Below are 13,438 nucleotides of genomic sequence, written 5' to 3'. Positions count from 1 at the left end.
GAACTCAGGCCCTTTGCCTGCTTGTGCATGCCAAAGAGGCATCACTTCCCCCACCCATCAAGACTACAAGCCCACTCTCCCTCCCTGTACACTATGATAGGCAGACCACAGCATAAAAGAATAAGAGGAAAAATCAAATGCAAGCAAATCCAATAAGATCACACAATGGATGTCTTGAATCAAAACATAGAAGAGACATAAGGATCAGAACCCAAAAATGAAGTTATGAGCAATGCACCCATGACCAAACTTCTGGTACAACTTGCAGGAAAGTAACAAAGGACCAATAATCATGTGGATGCTGCCATCACTAGACTAGCCCTAATAGATAAAAAAAAAGAAAGGAGTCCAAAGACAGTTAAAGGATATGAAGGAGAGTGAAAAAAAAAAAAAAAAAAGAGGACCTTAATAATAAGAAGACTATGCTAAATGAAGAAATAAAGAAAGGCAAGGATGAATTTCCAAGAAGCATCAAAAAAATCAGAAAATGATGTGAAAAGGAAACTTGAAAGAGGGATGGAAACTATACATTAAAAACATAGAAAATGCAAACTGAATTGAACAAGCCCAAAACTCTTTAGAAACTCTCAAGAATAGAGTCAGCCATGTGGAGGATAGAAACTCTGATCTGGAAAACAAGACAAAAATAACAGTTTGAGAGTTCAAAAGTTTCAATAAGCTCAAAAACTTCTGTGAACAGAACATGAGGGAATTGTAGGATACCATTAAACATCCTAATATTTGGATTATGAGAATACCAGAAGGGGAAGAAACTCAGACCAAAGGCATGGAGAACTTATTTAACAAAATTATCAAAGAAAACTTTCCCACACTCAAAAGAAAGGCCTATCAAGATTCAAGAAGCTAACATAACTCCAAACACATTGGACCAAAGAGAAACTCTCCAAGATATATTATCATTAAGACGCTAAACACTGACACTAAAAAGAAAATGCTAAAACCAGCTAGGGAGAAAAACAGCACATCACATTTAAAGGTAACCCCATCAGAATTACTTCATACTTCTCAATGGAAACACTGAAAGCCAGAGGGCCTGCAATGGAACACTGCAAAGATTAAGAACCTATGGCTTCCAACCCAAACTACTCTACCCAGCAAAAGTATCCCTCATAATAGATGGTGAAAGAAAAACCTTCCATGACAAAACTCAGCTTTACAAATATATGAACCCAAAACCACACATACAGAGAGTAACTCAGAAAATTGTCTACACAGAAGAATCAAATAATTGATCTCAAATGCCTGAAAGAAGCAGATCACAATAAGCAAATACAGAGAATCCACAAAAACTTCAGAGTCAATGAAAACACCAAGCCACATACATCAACACATTATGGCAGGGATCAGATCAAACCTCACAGTCATTACCCTAAATATTAATGGCCTTAATGGGAGACATCAAGAGACACAAGCTAACAGGGTGGATCAGAAAATTAGACCCCTCAATCTCTTGTCTTTGAGAACCCCACCTTCTCAGAGTGAAAGTGTGGAAAAAGATATTCCAAGCAAATAGGAATAGGAAACAAACATGTGTATCTAGACTAATATCAGATAAAATAAACTTCAGACCAAAACTAATCAAAACAGCCATAGAAGGCCACTATCTACTTATCAAGGGAACAATCCACCAAGAGGATATCTCAATCATAATTTTTTATGCACCAAACACAGGGCACAACAATGCATAAAACAAAACCTACTTGGCAATAAAGCAGAAAAAAACCATCAACACCATCATAGTTGGGGACTTCAATACACAATTATCAATAATAGATAGACCATCCAAACAGAAACTCAACAGGGAAATAAGAGAGCTCAACATATATATGGAACATTTAGTCCTAATGAATATCTACAGAACATTCAATCCCAAATCCAGACTACACATTCTTCTCAGCAGCCCATGTAACATTCTCTAAAATAGATAATATACTGGGTCACAAAGCCTGCCTCTATATATTTAGGAAGATTGACCTAATTCCCTGCATGATATCAGATCACAATGCTACATGGCTAGAAACTAACAACAAGAGACACACCAAGAATACCACTGGTTCCAGGAAACTTAACAGCACACTTGGTAGTGGATGAAATAAAAAATGAAATAACAAAATTTCTAGAAATGAATGACAAAGAGAACACGTTGTACAAAACTTATGGGACACAATGAAGGTGGTCCTCAGGGGGAAATTAATAGCACTAAATGCCTTCGTAACAAAGACAGAGAAATCCCAAATCTACAACCTAACCATCCACCTAAAGACACTGCAAAACAAGAAAAAATCCAACCCAAAAAGCTCCAGATGGAAAGAAATCACTAAGATCAGAGGAGAAATAAATGAATTAGAAACTAAGAAAATTGATGAAACAAAGAGCTGGTTCTTTGAAAAAATGAACAAATTTGCAAACCCCTGGCCAATTTGATCAAAAGAAAAAAAGAGATGCTTCAAATTATTAAAATTAGAAATGAAAAAGGAGACATCAAAATGGACATAAATGAAGTTGGAAGAATCATCAGGACTTATTTCAGAAACCTCTACTCCACAAACTGAGTAATATGGAAGAAATGGATAAACCCGAACACATACCATCTAAGAAAGCTAAACTCAGAGAAGATTAATCTCCTAAATAAATCTATCACACCCATCAAGATTGAAAGGGTAATAAAAAACCTCCCCCAAAAGAAGAGTACAGGACCAAATGGCTTCAGAGCTGAATTCTATCGAACTTTCATGGAAGAACTTAAACGAATCTTTCTCAAACTGGGACAAACAATGAGAGAACAGGGGCTTAATATAGTCTCTTAAATGTGAGTCCTGCAAAATGAAAACACAAGTTGCATATTTCCAATATATAATGACATAGAATAAATATTCCCATTCCAAAAGGGAAGAATGAAGGCAGAGCAAAGAAAGACTGTACCAAAACAACTGAAACCCAGCAGCATAAATAGAAAATCCTGCAGCAATGTCCAGTATCCTCATCTCCCTTTTGGAAGGGGAATGTGATCCCATTTGAATGATTTTTTAATATCCTGTGATACTGCGTTTTGTTCAGGAAGTCTTTTCCCATTCCTATATCATGGAAAGTTCCTCCTATATTTTCTTCCAGTAGTAGCTGAGTTGCTGGTCTTATATTGAGGTCTTTGAAGAATTTGGACTTGAGTGTTGTGTATGACAAGATGTGTGGATCAAGTTTCAATTTCCTGCATATGGTTATCCAGTTTGTCCAGCACCATTTGTTGAAGGTGCTCTCTTTTTTCCAGACTATATTGTTATGGCCTTTATCAAATATCATATGTAAGCTGTAGTTGCTTGACCCAAAGTCCAGGTCCTCAATTCTATTCCATTGTTCTCTACTCCTGTTTTTGTCAGTACAATGCTGTTTTTATTACTATGGCTTTGTAATATAGCTTTAAAACAGGTATGGTGATGCCTCCAGAGCTATTTCTTTTGCTGATGATATGCTTGCATATATGAGGCCTTCTGCCTTTCCTTATGAATTTTGAGAAGATTTTTTTCTATCTGTCTGAAGAAAAATGTTGGGATTTTAATGGAAATTGCATTAAATCTGTATATTGTCTTTAGTAGGATTGTCATATTCAGAATGTTAATTCTGTCTGTCCAGGAGCATGGAGGTCTTTCCATTTTCTCAAGTCCTCCTCAATTTCTTTATGTTTCCATTGTATAGATATTTCACTTCCTTGGTTAATGCTATTCCAAGGTGTTTTATTTATTTATATATTTTGAGGTTGCTATTGAAAATGGTACACTGTCACTTATTTCTTTCTCTGTATCTTTGTCATTTGCATAATGAGGGGCTACTGATTTTTGTGTATTGATTTTATATCCTGCTACATAGCTGAAGGAATTAATCACCTTCAAGGGTTTTGGGAAGGTGGCTCTTGGGTCTCTTATAGAATCATATTGTCTGTGAATCAACCTAACTTCTTCCTTTCCAAATTCTATCCCATTTATTTCTTTCTCCTGTCTTATTGCTTAAGCTAGGAGTTCCAGTATTAAATTGAAGAGCAGAGGTGAAATTGGACAACCTTGTCTTGTTCCAGATCTCAATGGGAATTCCACCAGCCTCTCTCTTTATTTGGGCTTTAGGAGCCTTATATATAGCCTTATAATGTTAAAATATAAATCCACCATGACAATTGATCGTGAAGTGATGCTGTAATTTGTCAAAGGCCTTTTCTGCATCTATCATATTATGTTCATGTGGTTTTTGAGTTTGACCTTGTTTCTTGGGTGTATTACATTGAAAATTTTCAGTATATTAAACCACCCCTGTATTCCTGGGATGAATCCCACTTGATCAAGGTGTATAATGCTTTTGATGTGTTGTTGTGGTCCTAATGTGAATTAGAATATTGAGTTTCCTTTTTTGAACTAATTTACCTTTTGGATCATCTTAAAAAAGAAATTGCATTGCTTGAAAACATTTAATATTTATTATTAAGACACTTATTTACTCCAGAAAGACAGAAATTGATCTCATGGGTACATGTATCTCTTTGTGTTATGCCCTAGTTTATTAATCTTGCTGAAGAATGGTAGGAATGAGCATGTGCAGTGTTTGACCTTTGATTTCCAATTTTAATACTCACTTAAAAATTGGTGTAAAGTAAACACTTCAGGATAAAGTCACTCTATAGATTAAATCTATGCTTCTTTTTAAGTTTTTTTTTTTTTTTTTTTCAAGGTAGGGTCTCACTGTAGCCCAGACTGATCGTGAACTCACATTGATCCTCTTACTTCTGCCTCCCGAATGCTGGGATTAAAGGCATGTGCCACCCACACTACATCTGTGTTTCTTTGTAAATACTGAAAAGTTCTTTTGGTTTAATGCAGGAATATTCTCACATATATTCATTGTTGATGTAGGACATTCAATATAAGACTATTCTTTTTCCTCCTGGTATATATTTTTTTTCAGTTAAAGGTTTCTAGATAGCTCCCAGCTCATCACTTCTTTCTTTCTCAGAGTTGCTTTTGTCCTTGTTTTATTACTGAGTGAATTCACACACCTGCCTCTTAAGGCTCATTTCCTTCTCTTTTTCTTTTTTTTGGAGGTAGCGTCTCACTCTAGCTCAGGTTGTCCTGGAATTCACTATGTAGTCTCAAGCTGGCCTTGAACTCACAGCAATCCTCCTACCTCTGCCTCCTGAGTACTGGCAGTAAAGGCACAGGCCACCATACCCAGCCTTCCTCCATCCTTAGCTGTATCTGTCACAGTTTTCAGGTATGACATGCATTAGTTTCTGAAAAGCCTGTCCTGTGCTGAGCTCCTCTCTCTTTCAGATTGCACATCTGTACTCAGCATTCCACTTCTTTCTCTTCTAGCCTCTTGACAACTAGTTTCCTAAAGCTCACATGGTCCGACATTTCATAACTAATAGACCAAATCCAAAATAAAACAAATCCAAAAAAATTTCACACTTGTAAACCTTGTAATTTTTTTTCTTATTTTGGTTGTTATTCAAGTGTTTTCAAAATCATCTAAACATACACGTATTTGGGAGAAAAATACAATGCATATTTGTAGTCTTCTTTGTTCTTAGCATTAAAAATCCATCAAAACACACACACACACAAACACACACACACAAACACACACACACACACACCAAACATATATGATTAGAAACAGCTCTATTTTCTACTTTCCACTCATTACTAGGGCTTCATGAATATCTCCAGTTCTGGGGAATAATTTGTTACAGTATAATTCTTTCCTGGTTTCTCCTAACATCGTGGGTTTTTATTTTTTTATTTTTTTATTTTTTACAGTAAAACTAACGTTTGATCCCAAGGGATTTGATAAACGTTAGAGTCAGTCATCTACCATGGCACTAGCATCCAGAAGAATTTAAGAATTACAAAATATTTTCCTGGTCAACTGCATGTATTCAATTTTTCTCACCTCCATACCTCAGAAGCACAGATATGTCAGTGCTCTTATGCTGTTCCACAATAGATGGAATGCCAACATGTATATGTGTGAGTCATCTCACCTAGGAAATAGAATTTGAGAGTTATGTCAGTTGTGTTAAACCACAATCTGTTTCTTCATATTACTGAACTAGTAATCAATTACATGTATATAACATAGTCTAACCACCCATTAACCTGAAGTAAGTCCAGGTTGTTTCTATTCATTGATGGATAAACTATTGTATGAGTTTTTGTTTGAATCAACACATAAAGTACAATATTCAGTTATAATATACTGATTTATTTTAATCATTATTTGCCCTCTCACTCTAACACCCACCCCACATTTGTTTCTGGGTTAACTGAAATATTTTTGATCCCTGAAATCCCAATTAGTGTCATTTTCTCTTTATTCTTTCAAGGTAAAATTAATTAGTGTGAGGTTTTTAAAACCTTGGCATATGATTTTGAAGCATCGATTTGTAACAGTCACCATTTCTTAAGCCTTCTTTGTCATTGTATTGATTGTTCTCTGGAGATGACTTAAGAATGTGTCTTATTTTAGAGTCTTATGAAGTTCAGACTTTTCATGTACTAGTTAAATAATAAAGATCTTATTGGCAACATGACACATTTAAATAGATTTGAACATATGCTATTTTCCTTACAACTGAGTCTTAAGCAGATGGCTCAGATAAACACCTCATCTTTACCAGACCTGGCAACAGTTCTTTAAGGACTCAGGAAGCACCCATTGGTCTCCATAGTGAGGAAGCAAGACAAGCCCTTCAGTAGAGACATAAAATCCCATCTCCATATTAGAAAATATCTAAAACATGACTATCTATAGACAAACTTTCTCTGGGCTTTTCATATTCTTAGGTGAAATAAAAACAACAACCAAAAAAAAAAAAAAAGAAAGAAAAAGAAAAACAGAAAGTAACACATGAAAACATGTAACAGTATCTCATTTAGCTAAATTGATTCAAATTTTAGGTACTAATTTCCTACTCTATCACCACCTGTTGCACATGTTTATACTCATGTGAAAAGAGCCATGAGTTTCAGAAATGGATCACATGTGTCAAAACTTCTTTCCTTAGTAATTGTGGGGTAGTTTACATTTTCCCTCATTACAGAAATATATGACAATTTTTTACTCCTTTCACTATTCTCTTCCAGGTATACATATTCATCTCTATATTATTTTTTGTGTTTTTAATTTAGGTAAAGATATGTTGTAAAATGCCACTAATATCCACATTTTAAATTGCTCTAAACTTCTAGGTATTTTCTTTAAAGTAATACTACTTTTGAGAATTCTTAATCTCTGCACAAAATAACCCTGATAATGGTATTATCACAAAAATAAAAATAAATCAGTCCAAGAGACATGAGTTTATCAATAATCACAACATGATTCTCTCCCTACTGTGAAGAAAAGTAACACAGGATGATCACAGTTTATATCTTAGTATCCCATAGGAGAATATATATAGTGTAATATGACCATGGAATTCCAATTTAAGGGACAACTTGTTGCACTTAAAAAAGTATGCTATATTTGAACTATTATTACTGGCTTGCTATGTAAGAGTTAAAATGTCATGGAATAAAAATGGGCTTCCAGGGTTAGAGGGATTGCTTAATGGTTAAGGCATTTACTTGCAAAGCCACAGGACCCAGGTTTGATTCCCTAGGACCCATATTAGCCAGATGCACAAGGGGGGGGGGTTCTGTGTCTGGAATTTGTTTGCAGTGGCTGGAGGGTCTCTGCTGTGCCCATTCTCTTCCTCTTTCTCTCCTTCTTTCTCTGTCAAATAAATAAATATTTTTTTTTAAATGGGCTTCCATAGACAAGACTTACGAACCCTTTTAAGAAACAATATTAAACCTTTTTCCATGCTATCAAATATCAACATTTTTGCATATGGGGAAAATTTGACATGTTTTTTGCCACATTAAAATTTTGACATTTTAAGCAGGACATGGTGGCACACACCTTTAATTCCAGCACTTGGGAGGCAGAGGTAGGAGGATTGCCATGAGTTTGAGGCCACGTTGAGACTGCATAGTGAATTCCAGGTCAGCCTGGGCTAGAGTGAGACCCTACATAGAAAAACTACAAAAAATAAATAAATAAATAAATACGACAAAAACAGTCAATTGGAGGAAAGGATTTCTTTTGGCTTACAGTCTCAAGAGGAAGCTTCATTATGTCAGGAGAAAGATAATAGAGCAGAGGCAGGGGCAGGATATTCCCTTCTTGCACAGCAGGTGGAAAATAGCAATAGGAGAATGAGCCAAGCTGTGGCAAGGAGGAGCTAGCTATAATACCCCCAATCCTGTCCCCAGTCACAAATATCCTCCAACAATATTCCACCTCCCAAATTGCTACCAGATGAGAAATAAGTATTTAACACACATCAATTTATAGGGTGGATATCTGATTCAAATTGCCACAATGATGTTATGCTAATTGAACCAAGTGGTACAGCACATATTTTAGGGGATAGAAATAAATTCAAAGGCCTTCTATTTCAGTGAAACTTCTGGGAGTTCAGTGGTGAGGGGCATACAGAAATAAGTTTTTCCATCAGGCAACTCTTAGCACCAAGAATGAAGCACAGTGGTCCTATTTGGGTTTTGGAGGCAGCACAAGTCTCATTTGGGTGTGTTGTGACCACCCCTATACCAAGTGACGGAGAAAGATACTAGATTTAAAGTGTGGGGGCTTGAGGTAGTTTAAATTGATGGTCTAAAATATATTCAGTATATTATTAAAGTTTGTAATTAAATCTACAGCCACCTGGCTGAAGGAGGTGTCACTGGGTATATCATAGGGTCTAGCTATAAGGTAGAATGATAGATTCAAAATTCCAGTGTAAAGATATACAAAGTGTTGAGTTTAGCCTGGGGTTCCTAAAGTGTACTAACTTGTGCTGGTGATGATGTTGGTTTTTTTCTCTGTTTGGGCCTGTAAAAGTGGGCCAGCTTTTTCTTCCATTATGGAACTTCTATATCTGTAAGCTTCAAATAAATATCCCTTCCTCCACAACTGTGCCTAGTTTAAAAGTTCATCTCAATGACTTAAGGCTGTCTGTCACAGAATTGTTACTAGAAGTGAGGTAAGATAAATCTGATCATGTACATTTTGACTTTTAAAACTTTTGTTTTGAAGGAACAGGCATGGGCTTCATACTTCCAACTAAAGATACCTTCTGTAGTGGTAAACCAAGTATTATAAACTATTAGGATGAGAGTTTAAAAATTCTAAGTAACGAAAAAAATTGAATTTGGGAGCTTGACTTATAAACTTTCTGAAAGAAAAAAAAAAAAAAACTTGTTGAAACTGGGCTAGTGTCATAAGGTCATAAGGACAGGTTATGTTCTATTGCCCTGTCCCAAAGAGTTTAATCAAGGTTAAGTTTGTAATGGACTGATGTGCTTGGAAAAAAACATGGGATTAAAAGACTTAAGATGTTAAGTTAAAAAAAAATACAATCAAGCAAGTTAAAATTACAGACCCTGAGACTAGGTTTAGGTTGCTAAAGCTACTATTGTAACATGCACCAACAATGTTAAAGAAGATGGCCCAACTGCTTTCATTAAAACAATAGAAAAGATACCTGAGGAAAGATTTGATAAAAAAAAAAAAATTCTTTTGAAAGACTAGATAAAAAACCCCTGCTTTTCAAGGCTAATTTACTTCATCTGTAAGTTAAAAATATGGCTGTATTCTGCACACCTGGTATTGATTTCAAAACAATAAAATAAATATTTAAAAACATAGTCATAATGTAAACACAGTCACCAAAACTGCTTTTCAGAGGCAGCATGAAGCAGGGTAAGATGAACCTGATAGGCTGACAAAGCCATTAAAAATGGTGATGGGGGTGCTGAAGAGATGGCTTAGCAGTTAAGGCATTTGCCTACAAAGCAAAAGGACTTTGGTACCATTCGCTAGGACTCAAGTAAGCCGGCTGCACACATTGGAGCACGCACATGGAGTTTGTTTGCTGTGGCTGGATGCCCTGGTGCACCCATTCTCTCCCCCACCCCCACCATCTGCTTCTTTTCCTCTCTAGCTCTTTCAAATAAATGCATAAAATTAAAAAAAAAAAGCTTAATGGTTTACAATAAAGACCCCAAAATGTTTAGATAGACCAGAACTATACAAAGGCTACCATAGAGGCTATTGTCTACGGACAAAAGTTTTCTCTGGCTACTCAGCCCAGCTAGAGGTGGAAAATTAAAAATTCCAAAGGCTGGGGACTGGAGAGATGGCTTAGTGGTTAAGCGCTTGCCTGTGAAGCCTAAGGACCCGGTTTGAGGCTCAATTCCATTGGACCCACTTAAGCCAGATACACAAGGTGGTGCATGCATCTGTTGCTCATTTGCAGTGGCTAGAGGCCCTGGCACTTCCATTCTCTCTCTCTCTCTCTCTCTCTCTCTCTCTCTCTCTCTCTCTCTCTCTCTCTGCCTCTTTCTCTCTCTGTGTTTCTCTAAAACAAATAAACAAAAAAATTCCAAAGGCTGTTAGTCACTAGTTATGATATCAACTTTAAACTGCAGATGTTTGATGGTTATTGAGTTTACATTTGTCCAGTCTTTCCTTGCTATGCCTTACAACAGTTAACAATTTTTACTCTGTGCCTTTATATGTTAAAAATATGTCTTGATTGATTTTACAGGATTCACAGCTTAAAAAAAAAAAAAAACACAACCAGAAAAACAATCTTAATTCTCAAAATAAATAAATAAATGGGGCTTTAAAACTACCTTAAGTTGATAAAGAATATGGGGACCTTTAAATTTAATAATTTACAATGTAAGATGGTTATAAATCTACTGGGGGCAAAAATACACTTTGGAAATTTAAATGGAAGCCCCTCCAGCATATTCATGATATTATTAAAGTTTATAATTTAGATATACAGCCACCTGGCTGCAGAAGGTGTCAATAGGTGGGTCATGGGTCCAGCCTAAAGTGTGATGGTAAATTTAAAAATTCCAATTTAAAGGTATACAGAGTGCTTCACCTTAGCTTAGAGCTAACTTATGTTGCTGATAATTTTTTTTTTTTTTTTCTGTTTGGGCTTGAGAAAGTATGTTAGCTTTTTCTGCCATTCTAGAATATCTAGCTCCTCTTCATTTCACAAATGAAAAAGGATTCCTCTATGTTAAAATGACATCATTACTCTAGAACTCTTAAATCTGTAAGATTCAAATGACTATCACTTCTTCCATAACTTTGCCTGATTTAAAAGTTCATCTCGGGCTGGAGAGATGGCTCAGCGGTTAAGCGCTTGCCTGTGAAGCCTAAGGACCCCGGTTCAAGGCTCGGTTCTCCAGGTCCCACATTAGCCAGATGCACAAGGGGGCGCACGCGTCTGGAGTTCGTTTGCAGAGGCTGGAAGCCCTGGCGCGCCCCCCATTCTCTCTCTCTCCCTCTATCTGTCTTTCTCTCTGTGTCTGTCGCTCTCAAATAAATAAATAAAAAATGACCAAAAAAAAAAAAATTAAAAAAAAAAAAAAAAGTTCATCTCAATGACCTGAGGCTCTCTGCCACTGGGCTGTAACAGGAGATGGTTTTATATGATATCAAAACTTTTAAAGCAATGTCCAATCTTTCTTAAATATTCAGTAGTTTTCTGGTGAGGAAATGCTACAAAATATCTGACTAAAACTTTTCAAGTTTCTTACTTTAAGTTTTTATATCCCCCCCGAAAAATCATTTGCAAATCAATAGTTTTCTAAGACAGAGATATTAACAGTGCCTAAAACCAAATTTTTTCAGATTTCCATAAGGAGATAAAACTAAATCTGTCATTTTTGTGTCCAAATGACTCATCACAACACTTTCTTACAGGCAAAATGTTTTATTCAACTATTTAAATACAGAAAAAATATAAATATATATATGCTAGGGCTGATATATCTAAATTTTACTTATAAGTGATCATTTCATAGATGCATCCCTCTTTATACAGTTTCATATGATGTTATATTACTTTAATACACCTACCAATGTTTTAGCACAAATAAATATTTCTGTTCTTCAAACAAAATACTTCTATTTACTATTATATTAACATAGGTAAGAATATTTTGTAGCATTAGTTTTGAATAATAACAAATATTTGAAAGAAATATTAAAATTTGGGCTGGAGAGATGGCTTAGTGTTTAAGTGCTTGCCTGTGAAGCCTAAGGACCCCCGTTCAAGGCTCGATTCCCCAGGACCCACGTTAGCCAGATGCACAAGTAGGGGCACACGCATCTGGAGTTCATTTGCAGTGGCTGGAGGCCCTGGTACACCCATTCTCTCTCTCTCTCTCTCTCTCTCTCTCTCTCCCTCTGCCTCTTTCTCTGTCATTCAAAGCAGAAGAAAGTGGGTGTGGGGTGTGGGGGTGAGGGGAGAGGGTAATACCACAGTTTGTTGTCTGTGTATAGAAGTTGTCAATGAAAAAATATATATAATAAAAAATAAAATGAAATAAAAAATGAGGCCCTCTTCATTTCACACATGAAAAAGCATCCCCCTATGGTAAAATAACATCATTATTAAGATCATCATCACAATATGCCTTGTCTCCTTCGTTTTATTTAAGAGAATCAGGAGGAATATTATCAAATTAAAGGCAATTGTAAAAATGACTCATCTTCATTCACCACAATTTTTATCTTTTCCTTAGTTTTACCTAACAGTGAGCATCATCATGATCAGCTGAAGCATTGCTCAGTAATTTTCCAGTGAAGTCATTTACTGTGTACTAAAAAATTGGGAAATTTTTAAAAAAAATCTATCATCAGTCTGTTTATTTAAATTCTTTGTTAAAAACAGATAAGAAAAAATGGGTAAAGAATTTAAGGACTTTTCCTGAACCCCAAAAACCCTGTTACAATTTGTACATTCAATGTAGTATAACTATAAAAATAATATAACTATTTAGTATCACTAAATATTATCTAAATTTGTTTCTCAATCATAAGCACATAAGGGGAAAATCCCCAAACGTGAATATTTTAGGATTGATTAAAATTCATTTAAACTGTACTGAACTTACTTTTGTCAGTGGTGATATTTATAGACCATAGTTAAGCTTATAAAAGGCTGCTGTAATTTTCCATTGAGTATTTAGTAAAGGTCTTGATCCAAACAGTAGCTGAGATTCAGCTAATCTCCCATCATGGCAATAAGTAGGATGATTGGATTGAGTTATAAACTGATCCATAGCTGCAGAGGTGTTTTTGTAACCTGTAATGTCTTATTGATGTGGTCCCTAAAAATTGGAAGTTTTTTTAAATATAAATGACAAAGCAGGTCAAAATTTCATGATGTTCAGGACATTTGACCTTGCAATAATATCTTTTAAGAAGTTCATTCTAATAGACTCATCTGACTTCTAGCAAATTAATTTATCTGAGAGATATACAAATATATTGTGTTTATTACATTACTACAGAAAGATTA

This window comes from Jaculus jaculus, chromosome 7, assembly GCF_020740685.1.
Source record: "Jaculus jaculus isolate mJacJac1 chromosome 7, mJacJac1.mat.Y.cur, whole genome shotgun sequence".
NCBI classification, from domain to species: Eukaryota; Metazoa; Chordata; class Mammalia; order Rodentia; family Dipodidae; genus Jaculus; species Jaculus jaculus.
The sequence above is the reverse complement of the archived record's forward strand: the minus strand, read 5'-3'. Positions refer to the sequence as shown.